This window comes from Halichoerus grypus, chromosome 3, assembly GCF_964656455.1.
Source record: "Halichoerus grypus chromosome 3, mHalGry1.hap1.1, whole genome shotgun sequence".
NCBI classification, from domain to species: Eukaryota; Metazoa; Chordata; class Mammalia; order Carnivora; family Phocidae; genus Halichoerus; species Halichoerus grypus.
This window is the reverse complement of record NC_135714.1, coordinates 14,975,361-14,998,671: the sequence shown is the minus strand read 5'-3', so window position 1 is coordinate 14,998,671 and position 23,311 is coordinate 14,975,361.

The following is a 23,311-nucleotide window of genomic DNA, read 5'->3' as shown; positions in this document are numbered from 1 at the left end:
AAAAACCATATCTCAAAAGAAGAGTTGCAATAAGAGATCCTGATTTTATTATCACTTTTTTGAAGGAATGAGCAAATAAATGCAGAATTGAAAAGAAGCCACACACAAAAAAAAGGGAGAAATGGCAAATCATGCCAATTGAAATAATTTCATTACAATTTGAGAAGAATAACGAATACAAAGAAAGTAGAGAGAATTAGGACTTCTAGAAAAGTCTCAAGTATGGGTTTCTACTTAAAAAGTGAAATAAGTACAAAAGAAAACAAATGAATGGAGCCTAGGGTGTGGACTCTTGCGAATAAAGGCATTTTCCCCAGGGAGCTTTCAAAGCACTTTTGCTCCATCTATAACTCTCTGCTAATTAAAAGCTTTTGCTCCCATGCAGTTGTCTCTAAGTTCCTTAACCTCTGCTGCGGCACTGAAATGGGTGTTCAAGTTCATTGTTTGGAGTCCAAGTAGATATAAAAGCCCCTTAGCTTGCTATACCCCCATATGTTCAACGTCACTTATCTAGTGGGAAACCCTTGCACGATTTGCCTGGCAAACATAAGATTTTGAACACCTAAGAATAAGTGAAAATCGTGAGGAACAAACTTATTAGGACCCTCCCCACAGTGAGTTATCCAGACACTTTGTTCACAAAACGGAAACTAGTACACTCCATAAATGAGGCACGAGTTTTTTTTTTTTAATTTATTTATTGGCATTGTCAAATTGGTGTGGCGATAAAATGCCTATAGCTTTCAAATCATCTATCATCATGGTTGATATTTGGAAATGACTTCATTTGGCACTTTCATTTCCAAGAGTCACTTTTACACACACACAGTTTTGTGCCTGGTTTTGATAATAAGCAATATACAGAGTGCATTTCCCATGTCATTTCTATAGACAACAAGTAGCTGTGTGAAGTATTTCAAATTCAATCTGAGAATTTTGTATAGGAGAATTTTGACACATTTACATACATCATATCAGATACATTGGTCTTAATTTAATTTAATATTTTCTTATTTGTTTTATGCTTCTTTTGTGTCCTACCAAGTTTTGTTATTTGTTCAATTTTTTACCCCTCTAGAAATTTGAAAGATACAAATCCTATTCTCTTTTGCACTAATATCCTCTTTTACCCTTTTTCTGTTTGCATGTATACTAAAGTGACTAATAGATATTGGGCTCTTACTATGTGCTGAGAACTAGAGTATATATTTAGGTCACGGTGAATCCTCTATTCACAAATCCTATGAAATGGGTAACTCTTCTTCCCTATTTTACAAATGCAGGATAGATGCTAAGTAACCTACCCAGATGCAGAAGTGTAAGAACAGCCATAGGAGTGGAATTCAGGTCTGTTGGATGTGAGAGTTTGTGTTTTTAACATTAAGATGCAATATGTCTAATCATCAATGTAGAGCAAATAAAAGGCTAGCAAAGATGAAGAACACACACCTCGAGAATTCAGAAAAAAACTAGGCTGGGGAGGGGTTAAGATGGGGGGTGAATGCTGTCTTTTCTCTCCTAGTTTGAAATAGTATTTTGTTGTGTATGTCTTCCACATGTATACTTTAGCTATTTCTCCATTTGTCATTTGTTTTACTTCCCTTTGTTGCGTTTTCTTTCATTACAATAGTAGTAATTTTAAAACACTTTATTTTTCATTTTGAACTTTGATAATATTTTCAAATGATATTCCACATTACATTGTTTTTAAAATAGTCCCCTGTAATTTATTTTCTAATATTTATTGTTTGATCTTTAAATGAAATATTGAATATCCTTAATGTTTGCTTTACTATATGATGTAAGATAAAAATTAACTTCAAAAATTAATTGCTATGTGATTGTTTTACAAAATAATTTGTCTCTGAATAATATAGATGATCTATATACATATATAAAAATATGAGTACGTATATATACATATATACACATACATAGTATGGATTTACTTCTTGAGTCTACAAATAGTTCTATTAATCTGTCTGTCAATAATCTGATACTCCTATCATGCTACCTTTAATTACCTTAGTTTCATAATACCTTTTAAGGATGGTTAATAAGTTCTTATTACACTCCATTTTAAAAGTTTTCCTAGGGGTGTCTGGGTGGCTCAGTAGTTTAAGCCTCTGACTCTTGATTTCAGCCCAGGTCATGATCTCAGGGCCATGAGATCAGTCTGCGTGGGGCTCTGCACTCAGTGCAAGAGTTTGCTTGGGCATCTCTCTCTCCCTCTCTCTCTCCCTCTCCCCCCCCCTACACTGGCTCAAGCTCTCCAAATAAATAAATAAAAATTAATAAATGAATAAATAAGTAGGTAAAAAATAGTGCAGAGGACATTGGGGGAAGGGAAGGAAAACTGAAAGGGAAGAAATAAAAGAGGGAGACAAACCATATGAGACTCTTGACTCCAGGAAACAAACTGAGGGTTGAGAAAAGGGAGGTGGGTGGGGGGATGGGGTAATTCAGTGATGGGCATTAAGAAGGGCACGTGATATGATGAGCACTGGGTGTTATACACAACTAATGAATCATTAAACATTATATCAAAAACTAATGATGCACTTACTATACATTGGCTAATTGAATTTAAATTTTAAAAAAAGAAAAAAAGAAAGAAAGAAAATCTTTTAAAAAAAGCTTTCATGGCTATTCCAGATTATGTACTCTACTAGATGCATTCTAGAATATTAATTTGAAGAATCACTTTAGAAATATTATTATAAATAACATTCTTAATAGAACTTTAGACCCATTATTTTCACAAACATTAAAAAATATATTTGACATGTTAAGAGGAAAGATACAAACCTAAAGATCAATTTAGAAAGGCTATATGACTAGGATTTACTTTTCTTTAATGAGAAATGTTATTGGATTTATAGATGTGGAAATAACTTTAGACCAATCATGATGATGCTGAGGACAGGATCAGCATCTCCTAGGGCATGTGGCTAGATGGTGAAAAGTGATGTGACTGGAAGAGTTAGGATTCTATTAGAAAGGAAGACGGGAATGAGATGCTTTAGAGGCAACCAACAATGTGCACCACGATGTTAAGGTAAAACAAAGACTGAAAATCGTGTCTTGGATTCAGCAACCAGGCCATTTGCAAACAGCAAGTTTCAGCAAAAAGGAGCCAGACTGAAATGGATGGAAGAGAGAACGGGAAGTGAGAAACTAGAGTCGGAGAATTAATGATATTTTCAACAGATTTTGCAAAGGATACAATGGCAAGGTAGAAGTAGAGGAGAGGAGGCCTAGGAGGGACAAACAGTGGGGCTGGGAAGACAGAGGAGGGATCTAGACCAGATGTGGAAGATTTGGCTGCTAGCAGGATTCACGGATACCTTCCATTTCAGTGTAGTGGTGAGAATATGGATTGAGATGAACGGCTATTTCAAATCTGTGTGGGAACATGCAATTATTATTATGTGGTGATAGAATGTCATTTTATGAAGTGTAAGGGAGGGTCATTAGCAAAGAATAAAAAAAGCAAAGGAGGTCAGAGATTTGAGGAAAGCAGAAAAATGATCAAATGGTCAATGAGAGAGTAAAAAAGTTTCTTGCCAGGGAAGGCAGATAAGGAATCCAGATGGTGTTGAATGCACAGTTGGGATTGTATGTGATGGGTTTCCATGTTTGAGCATTTGGTTTTGCTTTTTCTATCTTTTTTTTTTCTTTCAGTGAGTAGGGATATGCTACCAAGAAAGCATGGTGTGTGTGTGTGTGTGTGTGTGTGTGTGTGTAGGTGTGTGTGTTTTTAATAATTGTACATGTGTATACATTGTGTGGTTTCTAAATCCCCGGAAAAGTATTTTTCACTTTCTTAGACATGCCAGTCGACTAGGCTAGACACACAAATTTTTTTCCTCAAAATTTTTTTCCTTAAAACATGAGTTTGAAGAGTATAATTTGGAAACAACCCAGTTTTATTCTTTTGTGGATATTTGCTTTCACTTTAATAAGTTAATATGATATTTGATTTTTCTAAGTATAGGTCTGCATCTGTTCATTTTACCTAGTACAAGATTTCTTTTAATTCTGCTTATATTGTTCCTTCTTTAGAAAAGCTTTAATCTGCTGTATCTACTATGTTTCAATTTACACATCTGTTCTATCAATCATTAGTATGACTTACCTGCCTTATGTTATTATGGAAGAAGCTAGGAGAGAGTGGGAACGATCATAGTCATTAGACTGTAGTTCTAACCCCAGCGTTCTTTATACATGACTAAAGTCTGTACCCTAAGCCAGTGTTTCTTAGGGCTTGGTGTGTGTCAGAATCACTTGGAGCACTTATTAAAACACAATGGCTGGATCCCATCCACATTTTCTGATTCAATAGGTTTCAGGTTAGGGCTGAGAATTTGCATTTCTAACAAGTTCCCAGGGGTCACTGATACTGCAGTTTTGGGGACCACACTTTTAATGCTCTAAGCCATTAAATTGTTTTGCTTCATCAAATTAGAGTAAAGCAATAAGGAAAAGAACTCTGTTGGCAGTATTTAAAAAATTGTACTGAATAAAGTCCAAAGGATTTTTAATTCTTCTACATCTGGGATATGGTTATTTGAGGGAAGCTTTACAGAGGGGGTAAGATTCAAGCTGAGCCTTGAGGAAGATGCATGGCTTTCTAACATTGTAAATTATTGAAAACTGGAATGGTCTCCCTTTGAAGGCAGAGAGATACCTATCTATGGTGATGTTGAGGAAGAGATGGGATAAGCTGCTGCCACGGATGTTTTTGGACGAGCATAATCAGATATCAGATGTGTTGGACCAGACATCATCTGAGGCCCTTTTCAATGTTGCTGTGCACTGGTTTGAAGAAACAGGAGAACATAAGAGTTAACATAAATGGAGTAGAGTCAGGTCAGGGTTCAAATCCCAACTCCACAGTCGATTGGCTCTGTGAGGCTGGGAAGAATATTTATTTAAACTTTCTCAATTTCTTTCTGTTAATTTGCTAAGGCTGCTGAATAAGCAGTCCCAATCTGGAAACCTAAACAACAGAAACATGTCTCACAGCCCTGGAGGCTAAATGTCTGGGGTCAAAGTGTTGATGGGGCTGTGCTCTCTCTCAAGTAAGGGAAGGATCTGTTCTGGGTTTCTCTTCTAGCTTCTGGTAGTTCCTTGGCTTGTGGCAACCAGCATGGTGTTGTCCTTGTATGTCTGTCTACATCCAAATTTCCCCAATCGTATTGGGTTAGGGACCCACACTGCTCCAGTATGACCTTACTTTTACTAATTACACCTGCAATGACCCCATTTCCAAATAAGTTCACATTCTGAGGGAGGTTAAGGCTTCCACACATGAATTTTGGGGATATACAATTCAACTTAGAACACTCCTCTTACTTTCCTGTAGAAGAGGGTTAAAGTTATCTTACTAATAGGATTGTTGTGGAAATTAAATGAGAAAATGTGTGTAAAGTTTTATTTCACAATAGCTTTTCAATGCATTTTAGTAGTAGTAGTAGTAGTAGTAGTAGTAGTAGTAGTAAATTTTATCCACTCATGTCTAATATCCTTAAAGTAGTCATCTTTTTCCTGCCCCCCACCTATATTAAAGTCCCAGTGTCATCCATAATTCCTTCTAATATATTAGAGAATTTTTGAAAAGATGTACTGGAAAAGAATGATTGCTTACTTTTGGTCATTTGTGATTTATTCCCTCTTACTTGTGGAACGGTTTGGATATGTTTGAGGCCATTTCTATTCAAGCAGAACACCAACGCCTGTGGGTGGCCCATTCGGAAGAGCAACTCCAGGGCAAAGGGCTACTTTCTCTTTATACTAGACCAGCACTTGGTTCTTTTTCCTTCCTCTTTCTTATGTGCTTATCTAATTTTTGCCCTGTTGCTGCCAAAGGCGTCTGGGATGATGAGACCCTGTGCTGGGCATGTGACCAGCAGGAACAAAATCAATTCTGAGAGCAGATTCTAACAGTTGAATGGGCAGCTTGCAGGTGGTAATGACTTTCAGTCACAATTTGTGTGAGGCCCAATGCCATGCTTCAGCGTGCTAGTCTATTATCAATCTTCCCCATGCTCCCGGTCTACTACTAATTTAACTCCCAAAGTTCCCTTTCACTCTCTCCTGCTTGCTCTTATTCTCTTTCTTATTAAATTACAGTGACTTTGGTTAGGGCCTGAATAGAAGTTCCATGCAGGACAAGGTAAAATTAAGTTGCTGTTCCAATACCACCTGTATGAGGCATTTGGATTGAAGAAAGGGTTGACATTCCATAGGCAGGAATGCATTTTTATCACAGAAATGCAATATTTTGGTTAGCTTTTGGGGCACCTGGGTGGCTCAGTCGTTAAGCGTCTGCCTTCAGCTCAGGTCATGATCTCAGGGTCCTGGGATCAAGCCCTGCATTGGGCTCCCTGCTCAGCAGGAAGCCTGCTTCTCCCTCTCCCACTCCCCCTGTTTGTGTTGCCTCTCTCGCTGTGTCTCTCTCTGTCAAATAAATAAATAAAATCTTTTAAAAAATATTTTGGTTAGCTTTCTAAGACACCTGGTTTCACATTCCCTACTCGATGTAAGAACAGGCAGAAGGATATGCAGGGAACACTGTGTGTTTATGTCTATGAGTTGTACCAAGCATCCCCCTCCTTACCTACCACTTTCTACAATGAGAGGGGTAAAATTAATCTGACCTGACAGAAAAAAAAGAAATTACCAAATCAAAACGGAGGCATGTTTTCATATATATCCATTTTTTATTATACTAAGGGTGGAAATTAGGATAAATTAGTATTTATCTAGAAAATAACTACCACTTATTAAGCATCTATACTGTATAAATGTTAATCTTCCCTCCAAACACTGCAAGTTCATGTATTATTTGTATTTCTCAGATAAGAAAACAGAGATTTAATACATTTAAGTGACTACCTACAGTTTTTACATCACTGTCAAACAGAATAGCTGGGATTTCATCTTGAACTCCTGGACGGGTTCTCTGAAGGTTCTACTCTAGAGAGAGTCTGCTGATATAACCTAATATCTATACTTTGGCCATATTGTAGATTCACAGAACATATGGTATATTTAATTTTATCTAATCACAGTGCTTTCCAAACAGGGCAAAGATGCCATCAATAAAGACCTACAGTGCTTTTCTTGGTATCTGTTCCTTTAACTCACTCTCCTGTCTGGACAAACTAGAGAAAGGCAGGTCCAGGTGAGATTGCTGGGTCCTGTGTCAGTGTGTAATCAAGCTAAGGGGGCAAGCGTTCATTATACTTTCCAATTTCGTACTTCCAACAGAGCCCAGAATATCCATATCCAAGTCAATTTTAACCTGTTTCCAGCTCAGCTACCCTGCCTCCCACAGTTGACTGGAAACATATTTATGTTCATTTAATTTTGTATGTATGTACACACACACACACACACACACACACACACCTATATGCATATATATATAGTCTCAATAATAAATTGATATTTCTGTCAACCAGAACTTTATCATATTCTATCCTAAATGTGGACATTTTGGGGGGCCCAGTACTTGAACATGTACATTTTATATTTTATCTTGAAAAGTGCTACCACATAATTTTTACTATGATGGCATTGGATTGTGTCCTGTCCTCCTCTACTGTTTCTAAATATATGGTATTTGAAATTATGGCACCTCAGCTAAATAATGATCTGGGTGGTGGGCAAGAAGTGGATTATCATAAGCTTCTTCTTCCTTATGAAAATTAGCACAGTTATATGTTTGTAAAATTGGTCCAATGTGAATTGAATTTGCATAAACATTTTTACTCATATGATCCAGTGCTTGACTATACTCCTTTTGCCTCTTGCTTTTACTAGATAGTGGAAACAAAGCCAGAGCAGGCTATATATAGATGGCATGAAGTCCTGTGGATGAGGAGGGGCTCTTGGCACCAGTTGCATTTTGCTAGTCCATAGAGGAGCTGGAGTATCCAGGGAAGCCTGAGACCCTCAGGAATCCCAGTGAGTGAGGAAATGATGACTACCCGGTTTCTTTCATCAGCCTTTGTACACAGAGGCTCCATGGGAGATTTGCACCCTCAATCACTCAGTGGCATCTATATTACCTAAGGAGTTTCTTTCTCCCCTACACATCTAGTATGATGTGAGCTAAGTAACAACCTTGAGGGAATCGAGGCAACAGTCACCAGAATCATCTTTTGGATTGCGCAGTTTAGATAAGGGATCCCAATTGAAGAAGTGAGGAAAGATAGAGTGTATGTCTATCAACCTTTCACTCTCCAAAAAATATGTGAAGACAAGATCATTTAAGGAGCAAACACTGACCTCCAATTTAGGGGCAAGTGGAGAGAATTCCTTTCTTCCAATCTAAGTTAGCTTTTTGAGACACTTACTCGTAGGAAGGCCACTTGGGAGGTCTTCCCATTCCCCGTACTGTCTTTTCTCCCATTAAGTAAAGAAATGCCCACATGGATATATGATCATATAAATGTGGACCAATAAAGGTGGTTATCAGGCCCATCAGTGATGCTGAGATCATTGTAAAATAATACGCATATATTCAAAGAGAAAAGAGAATTTTGGTAAAGACTTTACAGGTGAAAAATTGTCATAAAACAACATTGGCATTTTTTTGAGCTACAGATTGAGAGGTCCCCAGAACAAACTGTTTTAAAGTGCTTTCTCATTCTGAGAAAAGGTCACAGTTGTGATAGTTACAGTTATTCCCTTCTTTTGTCAAAATAGATTGACAGGTTTTATTAGGTGAAGTGTGATAAATAACAAAACAATAGGAACAATTGATCCTGGATTTGGAGAAGACATATAGTTTCAAGTTCCTAAATCATCTTCATTAACCATGTGACCTTAGGCAAATCTCTCAATTCCTTTGAGCCTTAGCTTCCAGAACTTTAAAATACGAACCCTCAATCTCAAGGATTAGGGTAAAAATCAAGAGACGAGATATAAACCAGTCCTATGTATGCTCTAAAAAAAACAATTATGAAGTCTACCAAGATTTGCTGACTAAAGTGGGAGTATTTTAATTTATTTGTATTTTGTGCTCTGCAGACCTTTTATCCATTTCTCAAAATGTCACCCCGAAATAAGCCAAGGAACATTATGTGACTTGCCAGAGGTCAGAAAACAAATACATAGTTGAGCCTGGATTCCTCTTGTCTGGCTGATTCTAAAGCCCACTTTTTGTCTTCTCTATGCTATATAACTCCTTTAGCTATCTAACTTTATAATACCTCCATCCATTGAGCTTTTGTGAATCATTTGCTTCAGAAAGTAGACTGTGAGGGCCACCAACTGAAATACAGAGTGAGGAATGAAGCCAGAATCTTGGAACCAGAACATTCTGTCAAAGTCATCTGGGTGAACTCCTTGTCTTATGTAAAGCTCACCAAACCATTCCAGACACATTGTCAGGGATGGAATTAACTGCTCTGCTAACTCCTCCTCTGCTTAACCATGCTTGCTACCCCCAGAGTTCCTCCTTACATCATTTGAATTCCCTCCAGCTGCAATTTATGCCCTTCTTCTCTTATTCTTGCCTCATCAGAGAAGGAGAACAGCTGGTCACCATCCTCTATATAATCACACTTGGGATAATGAAGGCGGTTACTGAGTCACTCTTCAACAATTCCAGTCCAGGTCTTGCTACACAGACCTATTTACTGGGGAACTGACAAAGATGGCAAGTGGAGGAAAATACATTTAAAACATATTCACACCTAGTAAAATACTGAATAGGAAAACTGATTTAGGAGCGAATATTGTTCTTCATTATTTTACCACAGCTCATGTTCTGTAATTGTTTAAAATCTGAAGCCCATTTCACAATGGCTAATGATAGGGTTTTTCATACAATTTGAGTCTGGCTTTATCTGAGTTTGAGATAATTAAGTCAGGAAATCCAAGGTGAAAAAAAAAAAGGGGGTTTGGACAGGGTCCAGCAGGATATTTGATCCAAGGCACATGTGTCTGAAATTAAATTTGGGAGTTAGACTGTGCTATCCTTAAATCAAGACAGCAAATGAAGGGGAACCTTCTGTGTGCTAAGAAAAGGGAATATGTAGGCTGCTGCCTTGCGGGAATTGCAGGGAACAGGGATAATTCCCAGAAACTACCCAGATTGACGGAGCGGCTGTTTGGCATATTAGAGTGAGGGAACGAGAATGGTAGGCTCCCTATAATTACCTTGTCCAAGTTCCTGAGAGATCGCCGTGTGCCCAGTGGATTTGGGCAGGTACAGCTGGGGGAGTGTGCAAGAAATAAGACATTGCCTAAATGGAGTGATTTTTAAGGGGAGCAAGCCCTCCAGTTAGAAATCATTGAGATGTATACTGTTTCATTCATTATAGCTTGATTTTTTGATACTTTAAAGAAGTTGCTGCATCTCAGCATCTTTACTTGAAAAGTAATATTTTCCATCAACAAACAAGTCAGCTCACGTCATCTCAAAAGCGTGATTCTGCAAGGATAGGAATGATGTACAGGCTCCATTTGCGACTCCAGACAAAGTGGGCGAATGTTCAGACAATTCATTGCTTCATTTATTCATTCACCCAATCAGCCATCAGTAAAAAGGGAATAAAAACACCTCTGACTAGGATCTATAAGATCTTGAGCTTGCCTACTTACATAATCTCATCTCCTACTACTTTTCCTTTCATTATATTTCAGATATACTGGTTTTTGCTGTCTCTTGGTCAAGTCAAGCTCTTCCTTGGTGCATTTGGGCTGTTTCTTCTGTCTTTTCTCCACCCTAGATCTTTTCATGGCTGTCTCTTCATGAACATTCCAATATCAACTTGCTATTCTTCTCTGACCATGTATTATGTTGACACTTCCATCCTTTATTCTGATTCTCTATTCTTTTGCTCTATTTTTTTATAGAATTTGGTTTTTTTTAACTTCTGCAATACAAGTAAGTACCTGTAACAGTGTTTGGCTCACATATGGACTCATTAAATATTAATTTATCTCAGGTATTTATGTGTTTATTATCTTCCCCTTACCACTAGAATGTACTCTTCATGAAGGCAGAGATTTTTTTTTCATGTTCACTGCAGCTTTCCCAACATTAGAACACTGCTTGGAAGAAAGTAACACCTCAATAATTTCAATAATCATTTTTTGAATCTTGTTGTGATAGGCATTCACACGTGAAGAATGTAAAAGCAGTTCAGAACAGTAGATGGTGTGATTTTGCTTTTGTTTGTTTAATTGCCTTTTATTCTTACGCATCTAAGATGAGGAGCCTGAGCTTAGAGAGATGAAAGTGGATTCATCAGTCTGTGTTCATGAGGAAGAGGACCCAACTGTATGAGTCAGCCCTAACTACCTCAGCCCAGGTAACTCTCTTTCTTCTTTGAGCTATTTCAACACCACTAGTATAAACAAGGCTTGGTTCTCGGAGGTAAAACTAGAGGCTATGCTTGAAGTCAGTGCTAGAGGAACAATTATAAATATCCAAAAGGTCCTGAAATGTTGGGGAGGAGTCATAAGAGGTGGGGGTGAAGAGAGTTGAGTCAAACAAATGTTAGTAGCAATGTCTTCAGTGAAGTATAATAAAAGCCTGTCAAGACCTGCAGCTACAGGAAGCAAGTAAACTCAAAAGGAGAGATCAAACTGATTTTGGCAGATAAGGGCTTCTGGAGTATAATCCCTCTTAAAGATCCAGAAGCTCCTTTACCAGTCCCTCTTTGTCTATCTAAAAGGAACCAGATGTTTCTGACATGTAGACTCTATTATCTAATTAGATGTGGTCATTTATTTTATAAAAGTTAGTCTTCTAAATATTAAGTAAGTACAAAATTAAAGTCAAACATAGTTACAGAAAATAAAAATTATATGTAATATATATAAACCCATATATATAATGTGTCTCTATATAATTATATAAATAAACCTTGTATCATCTTTAATATTATTATTTATTATTGCACAGAAGAATATTTCTTTCAAGCCAATCTCCACCATTAGACTATAATAACATCAGGGACATATTTTAATCACCATTTATTCCTTGACTAATTATTTAAAGTTAATTCAACAAATATTTATTGAGTGTGTTCTATGACAGGCACCATGGATAATTCCTGGGTAAACACAGTCTCTGCACCACAGAGTTTATGTTTTTGTTGAAGGAGGTAAGAATTAAGTAATACAAGATGACATTAGATATTGCTAAGTGCCTCATAGAAAATAAGAAGCCCTGACATGATCATGACTAGGGAAGGGAGGATGACACTACTGAAGATAAAATTGAGATTTGGCCTCAGCAGTATTTAAGTTGAGACTCGAAAGTTGAAAAGAAACCAGAAAGATTGCTCTGATCCTAGAGACAAGTGTAAAGACTACAAGGCACAAATGGGCTTGACCTGGTCAAACAACTGTAAGGAGAACAAGTCAACTGCAGCCTTGTGAGCAAAGATGAGGTAGCAGATGATGTTGGAGAGGTGGGCAAAAGAAAAATCATGCTACGTTTTGTAGGCTATTATTAGGAAGCTTGGATCTTATTCTAAGTACATTGAGAGTTTTGAGCTGGGGGAAATTTTATATGATTCACGTTTTTCAAAGGATTCATCTAATTAAAATAGAAGTAATGACAGGAAGATAAAATGGAAAACCAGTTTTGGGGGAGACCACATTGAAGGTGACCAGGTAAGAGAGGAGAGTGGTTTTAACTTCAATATGCAGTGAAGATGGAGATAATACTGATAGAGTACACTGAGAGTTTAGATGTAGGAATATGGCTAACTACTAGGTTTTGACTTGAGCATCTGGTTTGATGGTGATGTCATTTATTTATAAGGAAAAGACTGACCTGAGTGAGAAACAGGTTAGGATGTGAGAGTGATCATTAATATCATTCTTAATAAATTTCGGAGTTCACACTACCTAGGTATCTGTCATATGTCTATGAAGCTCAGAACAATTTTGGGCCAGACATATATAATTGGGAGTCATAAGTGTAATATTTAAAGCCATTGACTTGGAGGTGATCACTCAGAGAGAAGGTGTAGCAAGAGAAAATAGTAAAACCTGGAAGCAATCTTGAGAATAACATATATTTAGAGGTCAGATAAAAATAAGGAATATATAAAAATTTATAACCAAGAATTATCAATTGGATAAAAGGAGAACTATAAGAAGGTGGAATCACAGAAATTGAGTGAATCTTTCAAATATATGGGAGTATTTATTTCTGTTGAATAACACTAAAAATGTGTAAAAGACTGAGGACAGATATTGTATTTTTTTGCTAGGTTGGAGGTCATTGTTGTCTTCATATGTACATTTCAACGGATCAGTGAACATCTAAACACATCTGAATCAAAAGTACTGAATGCTAAAGACAAATAGGCAATCTTAAAAATGGTCAGAGAGGAAGGATAGATTCTGTTTGCAAATAAAGGAAGGAAGATTAGTTATACTCAGTGCTGAATTCTCAGAAACAGCATTAGGAGCCTGAATTCAAAGAATAATATCTACAAAGTTAGCAAAGAATTCAATTCTAGTGAAACTATCACTTAAAAATGAGGGCTAACCACTCACCCATTAGGATAGCTATTATAATTAATGAGTTTTGATGAGGATATGGAGAAATAACACTTGTGCACTGCTGATGGAAATATGAAATGGTGCAGTCACTGAAGAAAACAGTATAGTGGTTTCCCCCCAAACTGAAAATGGAATCATCATATGATCCAGCAATTCCACTTTTGGATATATACCCAGAAGAATTGAAAGCAGGAACTAAAATAGATACTTCTATATCCATGTTCATAACAGCATTATTTGCAGTAGCCAAAAGTTGGAAACAATCCTAGTACCCATCCATGGTTAGATAGATAAATAAAATGTTGTATGGATAGGGCGCCTGGGTGGCTCAGTCGTTAAGCGTCTGCCTTCGGCTCAGGTCATGATCCCAGTGTCCTGGGATCGAGTCCCACATTGGGCTCCCTGCTTGGCGGGAAGCCTGCCTCTCCCTCTCCCACTCCCCCTGCTTGTGTTCCTGCTCTAGCTATCTCTCTCTCTGTCAAATAAATAAATAAAATCTTTAAAAAAAAAAAAAAAAAAAAAAATGTTGTATGGATATACAACATGACGTTTATACATCCTGTTATATTTTTTATCACAATTAAAATGTTTTAAAATAATTTTGACCTTTCTGAACCTCTAAAATTTCTCCAGGATTCCCAAGGGTTTGCATGCCACACTTTGAGAACTGCCAGTATAAAATATTCTTAATATGAAACATTAGATACAATGTTTACCCTAATAATGTTGTAACATAATCATGTGCAAAGGACTCTCCCATGTGTTTTCAACATACCATCCCTTTAAACCTTCACAACTTCATAATGCAAGTACAGTTGTTCCACCTCTCCCCCCATTTCATAAACTCCTCATCTTCAGGGAATACAACCCATGCTGTATGTAAAGAAAAGCATGATAGCCTGTAAAGTGTGAAGTGTAAAATAAATTAGCCTGCCTGACTGCCTGTAAGTAGAACTGAAAGAACCTTGCCTGACCCTCTTGAGCTAACTGGTCTCAAAATCTTTCCTAATGCTTTAACAGATTCTCTCAAATTTGATTTGTTCATTTTCCTTAATTCTGCTGTAGGCATGGCATTGGGGTCTTTGTTATTTGCTGGCATTACTCTTTCCATTGCTCTAAGAACTCATCAGTTCTCTGTAATAGTACTGAGTCTTCACTCCTTCCCTGCTCAGGTGTTTTTGGGTATTTTTTTGTTTTTGTTTTTGTTGTTTGTGTTTGTTTTTGTTTTTGTTTTTGCTTTTGTTTTTGCTTTTGGTATCACCTCCAATAGTCATGCTGGTGGGGGCTAAAGGAAACACCCACATACCACCTTTATATTAGGATTCCTCAAAGAGTAGCCTGGTCTTTTTTTATTGCTAATGTTTACAAAATCTTATTTATTTCCTTCTTTTGTGTTTTAATGTACCCCCAGGGGTCCTAAGGGCTTGGTGAGAAGACAGTTGGGAGTAGTATTAAACATCCTGACCAGATGAATGTGAACATGGCCATGTCTATTCTAGATGGAAAACAAAGCAAAATATATAAGCTAGATATTTTACAAATACTCAAGGCTGGAATCCTTATGCAGTTTTAGTGCAGTAACTTACAAATGTGGAGATTTAATAACATTGAAGAACTAGTGCTCTATAGATTGAAAAAGTCTTGGTCAGTTTTGCTCAAAGTACTGTCCTCAACCCACTGCATCAGAACCCCCTGCATGACTATCATCAATTTGTTAAGAAATAGACATTTTGGGCTATAATTTGCCAAAGATACAGACTGAATAGGTCTGAGGTGGAGTTCATAAACTCACATTTTTAAAAGTCTCCTCATGCCATTCTTAGGTAGACTATACTTTGAGTACAACTGATCTAGAAGATAACATCTTTGCATGTCCTAATGACACTAGGAACTCTGATTTACCAGGAAGTATTCTATGTGTTTGAAAATGTGATCTTGCTAAGTGGCAGAATCAGGTGAATCCAGAATGCCTCTGGGATCTGCTCTGAACCACTAAGTCCTATTTCCTTTAGCTTCATATAAAATGCCTAAATTATCAGATATCTGCAATGGAATAAACCAGAGCACTGAAATGTGTTTTCTTGAATTGTCTCTTCTAGTACTTTGAAACAACCTGTCTGCAAGATACCCTGAGTTGACTCTAAAGCACTTAATAAACATATGTTGGCCGAAAATTGTGCAGGAGCTTTCTAAATAATTTCTAAATAATTTCCAGAATATTGGCTATGGGACGGTTTAACAGTAGAGGAGAAATATCCCAAGGGTCAGAGCCCATCATGCTGGAGAGCTAATCTCACAGAAGGCAGTGTGACCGCCCCAGTGACTTTTGGTCCCAAGAAGGAAACATTAATTGTGGCTAAGGATAAGCTTCCCATCCTTTCAGTCTTCCAACAAAGAGATGCATGAACCACCTCATTCCCAGGGGAGCTCAGGACAATGGAGCCACAGTGGTTTTTCAAGAAAACGTTAGAACACTCTCACTAAAGTGAAAGCATGTTGAAGTGTTGAAATACTCTTGCAGAGGTGAGCTAAAGTAAATAGAAAAATAAAACAAATCTGTCAAATAGACAAAATAGCAACCATCACCACCTCTGAGGTACGAATTTGTAAAATATGGGATCACTGTCAATATGGTCAGTCCCTATTCTTCTCCTTTAGAGGTACCCTATCATTCTAATAGATTAAGAGTAAAATCATAGTTGGCCAAAGAAACCTGATTATCAGAAGATCCTCACTTCTGTTTTCTGATCTGCATTATATTCTGTTATAGAAGCAAGTTAATTGAGTTATGGGGCTGAAGGCAGGCATAAACCATCATCTCTCTGAACATTTGGGGATTGTTAGTTTTCAAACAGAATTCCACAATTAGTCTATTAAATAATTAAAAGTATCCTTGTAGCTGTGATTAAGTGTAAAACATTTTAGTTATAATTGAAAATAGTGAGGACAATGGCACTTACACCAAAACTGTATAATCTAAGGCAGGCTCTCCGTGCATTTATTTTTGTACTAGTGTACAAGTTCTGGAACCAGACTGCCATGGTTTATATCCAGTTTCTACCACCTATTCAATGTGTGGCCTTGACAGAGTCACCTACACTCTCTGTGCTTCAGTTCCTTCATCTGCAAAAGCTGGATAATAATATTACCTACCTCATAGGGTAATGGTGAGGATTTAATTCATTGATACATGTAAGCTCTTAAGGGGTGCTTGACATATAGCAAGAAGGATATGTGTTCATTATTATTGTGTGATTGCCCACCAGAAAGATGTTAACATCCTCCCCCAAAGATGTAGTGTAGGCTACATCTTCTGTGAGAATTCAGGTCTCAATAAAAATAGTTTCCACTCTAGGGTGCCTGGGTGGCTCAGGTGGTTAAGCGACTGCCTTCGCCTCAGGTCATGATCCTGGAGTCCCAGGATCAAGTCCCGCATCAGGCTCCCTGCTCAGCAGGGACTCTGCTTCTCCCTCTGACCCTCCCCCCTCTCATGTGCTCTCTCTCTCTCTCTCATTCTCTCTCTCAAATAAATAAATAAAATCTTTAAAAAAAAAAAAAAGAGAGGGCGCCTGGGTGGCTCAGTTGGTTAAGCGACTGCCTTCGCCTCAGGTCATGATCCTGGAGTCCCGGGATCGAGTCCCGCATCGGGCTCCCTGCTCGGCAAGGAGTCTGCTTCTCCCTCTGACCTTCCCCCCTCTCATGTGCTCTCTCTCTCTCTTTCACTCTCTCAAATAAATGAATAAATAAAATCTTTAAAAAAAATAATAAAAAAAATTTAAAAAAAAAAAAAAAGAATAGTCTCCACTCTAAACTTTGGTAAAATCATCAATAAAATGAAGAGGGAAGTCCCTGCATCTCAGAGTTATTGTGATAATTAAATGAAATGATGTTTAGGAAGAGTTTTATGAATTTATAAAACTTGGTAACTATGTAATTAATTTAGAAATATTATTATTATTGTCATTTTTGTAAAAAGCCTCAAGGAGATGGCAGACCTTGAAGGAGGAGGTAGAAATAGAATTTTCTTCCTGCAGGTGAAAGCAAGGTGCCCAAATGCACCCTAGTCATGTTTGCACTGTATCAGCAAACAGGCTGAAATTCATTTTTTTTTTAATTTTTGTAATTCACTCTTTTTTTTGTAATTCTTTATATTTTGTAATATACTCTTTTTGATGATGAAAACAAAACCAAAAAAAAAAATGACAGGGAGAAAGAGAACTCAGCCACCCAAATGTGAATCAAAATTATTTTCACTTACTCTACTGCTAGAATCCAGGATATGAAACTGTCATGTGCTGGATTACTGAGCTGTCTGTCAAATCCCTTAGGACTGTGAGAGCTAGTCCACTATTTCATTAGTAGCCTCTGAGTGTGATAGTGTAATAGGTTGTCCTTATAATAATCTACTGCCAGCATTCTTCTTTTCCCAAAATGTCTCAAATGTCAAAGGAAAACAGCATTTTAGTATGATTCCCTCTAACAAAAAAGAAAGCAATTATATATGATATATACATGATATTACACATGATACACAGATATTTTCATCCATATCATCACCACCAGTATCATTAAAGTTTTCTTTTTGTTTTTTTAAAAGATTTTATTTATTTATTTGACAGGGAGAGACATAGGGAGAGAGGGAACACAAGCAGGGGGAGTGGGAGAGGGAGAAGCAGGCTTCCCGCCGAGCAGGCAGCCTGATGTGGGGCTCGATCCCAGGACCCTGGGATCATGACCTGAGCCGAAGGCAGACGTTTAACAACTGAGCCACCCAGGCGCCCTGAAGTTTTCTTTTTTGACGAAAACTTAACTCCCATTGTTTCTTTTAGTGTAAGATTTTATTTGTCATAAATTTTCTGCAGTTGAGTATTGGGTTCCTTTGGCTTTTTTGACATCATCAGGTTTCTGATTAAAAGCGTTATGTTGTTTTATTAACTGAAAATTTAATCACAAGTTTTAGGATTGTTAATTGAAAGCCCTTTCCAGACTCATAGATGACCCGATGCATTTGAGGAAGACTAAGAAATTGAGATGAAACCCCAAGTAGAGATTGTTTTGAATAGAAACTGTAACTCCCCTGGTACTGGTTTACTAAGCCATCCACACTGGTATGATCTGGATCCAATGTCTTTAATAACTTCAACAGCTGTTTTAAGAATGTTACCTTACTCCTCTGAGAAGGTTTGGAATGACATGTGGGTGTCATTGTTTTCTGCTACTGTGTTCTGTCCTCAATTTCTTTTGGTCATCAGGGGAAAAAAAAACCCTGAAAAAAAAGATCATAATTTTTAAGGCTTTTAACAATCTATTAAGCAGGGAGGCAGAGTTTCCCAGGACACAAACTATTCCATAGATGTAGGCTGGATGTTTTAGGAGGTGAAATTTACCACATTAACAGACTGTGTTTAGACACTTTTGGACAGCAAACAGGTTTCAGAATCTTTAAAACTAGGTTTAGTTCCAAGCTCCCATCAGTCTTTGTTCTCAGTAACCACGGGCTTCCTAGTCTCTTACCCAGGGTAATAAAAGATTCTGACATCATAGAGTTGTTTTGAGGTTAAATGAGGAAATGTATGTCAAAATGTCTTCTAAACTCTAAAACACTTTAAAAGCAAAACGTTCCTTTTTCCTGGGTACAAAAGACATCAGGAAACCACTTCTGGAGGCCATGTGATATTGTGTGTGGCATTTCTCACGTGGTGAGGCACCATAGGTCTATAAAGGTTAAGAGCTCCATCTCTGGAGTTAGGAAAGACCCCGATACAACACACTGGGGGATCTGGTTTCATGTCAAAGTCTCCTATTAGAACCCCTAGCTGGTTTTGGAAATCACTTACTCTAGGGTTTCTGCTTTTGCTTCACTTTGGGTCTCTGATGACATTTTTCTCTATCATGCTTGCTCAGAAATGCAATCAATAAGATTTTAAAAATATTTTATTTTTCAAACACTTTATCGCCCAGCCACCCCATCCCTCCCACCCCCCACCACTCCAGCAACCCTGTTTGTTTCCTGAGATTAAGAATTCCTCATATCAGTGAGATCATATGCTACATGTCTTTCTCTGATTGACTTACTTCGCACAGCATAATACCCTGCTATGGTGAGCGCTGTGAATTGTGTAAGAGTGTTGAATCACAGACCTGTACCTCTGAAACAAATCATACATTATATGTTAAAAAAAAAGAAGAAGATAATAGGAAGGGAAAAATGAAAGGGGGGAAATCGGAGGGGGAGACGAACCATGAGAGACCATAAGTAGAGAGACTCTACTTATTTCTGAGAAACAAACTGAGGGTTCTAGAGAGGAGGAGGGTGGGGGGGAGGGTTAGCCTGGTGATGGGTATTAAAGAGGACACGTATTGAAGGGAGCACTGGGTGTTATACGCAAACAATGAATCATGGAACATTACATCAAAAACTAATGATGTAATGTATGGTGATTAACATAACATAACAAAATAAATAAATTAAATAAATAAATTTAAAAAAAACCACTTTATTGTTTTTATTGGGATGGTCATTCAGGGTGTATATAGACAGACTACCATGCTATGGAAATGAAAGTCTGCCATGTATATCAGAATTCAATAGCAGAATATCTGCTTCTGCAGAAATCTGTAAAAATTTACATCTATATAATTTTAAATAGGGTCAGTATTTTACTATGCAGTGGCTGATAATTGGCTTTATTTACTCAGTGTCACATGTCCTGAGAAATATACTTTTCCTTATTTAGTGTGTTGCTGTTAACATTCCAAATCATGATCTCTACTCTGTTTCCTTCACTCCTGTATTCCAAAGTACCGTCTTTAAGACTAAAATGTATCTATCTTTTAAGCACCAGGGAAAATTCAGTTATATATATTTACCATAAAATATACATAATTGGTTAAAATATACATAATTGGTTAAAAACTGAGGGGTGGGCAAAATGGGGAGGGAAGGTTCAGAATGACCTTGTCATATTAGGAAACCATCAACAAAACAACAAAACTCCTACTGAATGGGAGAAGATATTTTCAAATGATATATTTGATAAAGGGTTAATATCCAAACTATTTAAAGAGCTTATACAACTCAACACCAAAAGTTGGTTAATTTCTTATTATTGCTTTTCTACTTTACATAAGTTACTTTGCTAAATATGAGAATGACTTTATATACTTTATGTCTTTGAGTGTCTTTGCATATTTAATCAGAATTTCATTATCTCTGCTTTAAATATTTGGTACAAAGATGAATGTTACATATTTTTAAGTTTGATTTGCATTATCACTTAGGGCAAAAGTAAAATTCCAGAAAATTGCATTCCCAAATGTTTATAACTGATGTGAGAAATAACATTAGAGAGTCAACTTAAAACAACACCTTTTCATCTTTTCATCCTTCTAGTTGACAGAGTGAGGAATACCTTTAAGGGCCACGAAAAAGACTGTACCTTTTCCACATCACCCCTCAGCTTCCTGTCATGTCATTCCCACAAAGAACCACAGCAGACATGTGCTAATGAAAAAAATCTGAAACTCGCTTGCTCTTCTGTTTTCCAATGAAATTAATGGGCACTGAATGACAATTTTCCACGTCCCTAATCTTTATCATGCCAGGAGTTAGCACGTGTCATTGTCAATGTCACTTTTTCAAACTCCTGGGCAGATATGTTGGCTGAGGATGATGAGAAAAGTGATTTCCAATAAATGAGATGCCTGTTGGAGGAAGAATAGATATCATGGACAGGTGGGTTCTGAGGGCCTCTGTGGCAAAGCTGTTAGCTGACTTCCAAAATTATCTCTGCATTTTATAGTTATTCAGCAAATCTCTTCTCACAATAAATAGATCCCCTGTGCCGCTTTAAAAGGCCATGGCATTCATTTCATTCCATTTCACGGAACAGGAGCAGCTTGTTGATTAGATGAAAAAGAAGTTAGCCCTGCAATCGGCTGCTTTTCACCCTCCATTTATAAGGTGATTGGAAATTTCATAGTAATGATCTCTTAGTACATTTTTTTTTATATTACTTTTAAAGTCTATTGGGTAACAACTTTTTTGTTCCCTCAAGGAAATCAATTTGGGGTAGTTGTTTACTATACATCACATACACATGCTTTGAAATTTACTACAAACAAGACCTTACTAGATTTCTTTTCTTTCCCTCCCCTTTGGCAGTTTGCCTACAATAAATGGCTTTCAACTCCCTAATGGACATTTTTTTCTAGTCTACTACCGCTAGAGGTTTCTGTCATCCTGAAGCTATCAGGGAAATCCAAACTAGAAGATTTTATTTTATCCAACCTGTCATAGTCTGTTTCTGGACCCGGGGGGGCTTTTTTTTTTTTTTTTTTTGGTTGTGAGTGTGTATATGTGGGACCTTAACTCCACTTTGAATAGAAATCCAAGACCAAGCTTTTGAGAAAATCCCTGACAAATGTTTCTAGTTGGTAGAATTGATAGCTTGCCTTTAATAAGAAGAGTTTACCTCCAGATCTTTTTAAGATGCTATCTTGTCATACTAAAGCAGTCATGACAGTATGTTAAAGAAAACTAGCCCTAAACCGATAACTACTTGACATGGCTCATTCCTCTGCTGACCTGCTGTGGTTGCTAATAGCCTAACAGCAGCTACTGGTGTGAAGGATTAAACCGTGAGGAGAGAAAAAAATCTACACCCATGATCCCTTCATTTAAAAACTGTCAAGAGTGGTATTGGACCAAAATTCCTAAGATTGGCCAGCTGCTCTATACATATAATTAAACTTGTTCATATATACTCTCTCTCTCTCTCTCTTTCTCTCTCTCTCTCTCTCTATATATATATAAACACTACATATACTTTTTATATTATGTTACTATAATAGGAATAATTGCTTTAAGATTAGTTCTGATTTAGACTTCCTTAGCATAAATATATTTCTTCTTCTTTACATTATATACACCGCGTACTAAATCAATTTAATTTTAAAAAGTTCAGTGTCCTTCAAACATGAGAAACAAGCTTGATATCTATGCTTTTTCTATTAATATAACATCTTATGCCCCCCCCCACAAAAGGAAAGGCAATTTGGTGTACAACAAAACATTTCTACTTATTCAAATTGTAAAAGGGACTGCAAAAACTAATGATGTAATGTATGGCAATTAACATAACATAATAAAATAAAATTTAAAAAAAAGGACTGCTAAAAAAATTGAGGGGGTGGATAAAACTACCAACTTACACTGTTTTCCATAAATACTTGACACTTCAAAAATTATAGATTGTATTGGTCAGTAAAATCTACTGGTTTATAAGTTTAATATTTTATAATATAGCTTTTTATGCTGTACCCTAGTTTTGACCACGACTTTCTCTTCAGGGTATAATGCTTCTCTTTCCTTAGAATCTGTCGGTTAGGTGTGTTTTTGTTGTTGTTTTCTGTAAGTGTGGATGAACACCAATGGAAAATTAAGTGGTCATAATTAGCATAGATAATATTTATTGACTTATTCTACATTTGGAGAAGATATACTAAATTCTAACAATAATTATAAATTTTCAGACATATTTGCACATATCTTAATGTATTTGTTTCATCATCTTTATTGAAACCCCAATGGAAAATGCTAATGTTTAGGGTTATACTATCAATTCAAATTTTTCAATCAGATATGTCATTCATTTTCCACTTCTCCCTCGTAACGAATCGGCCTAGAATAGAGCTGCTACCACTATTACCTGAAGGAATACTACTCCCAATGGTGTTTTTCTTGCCTTCTCTGCTCAAAGGAAAC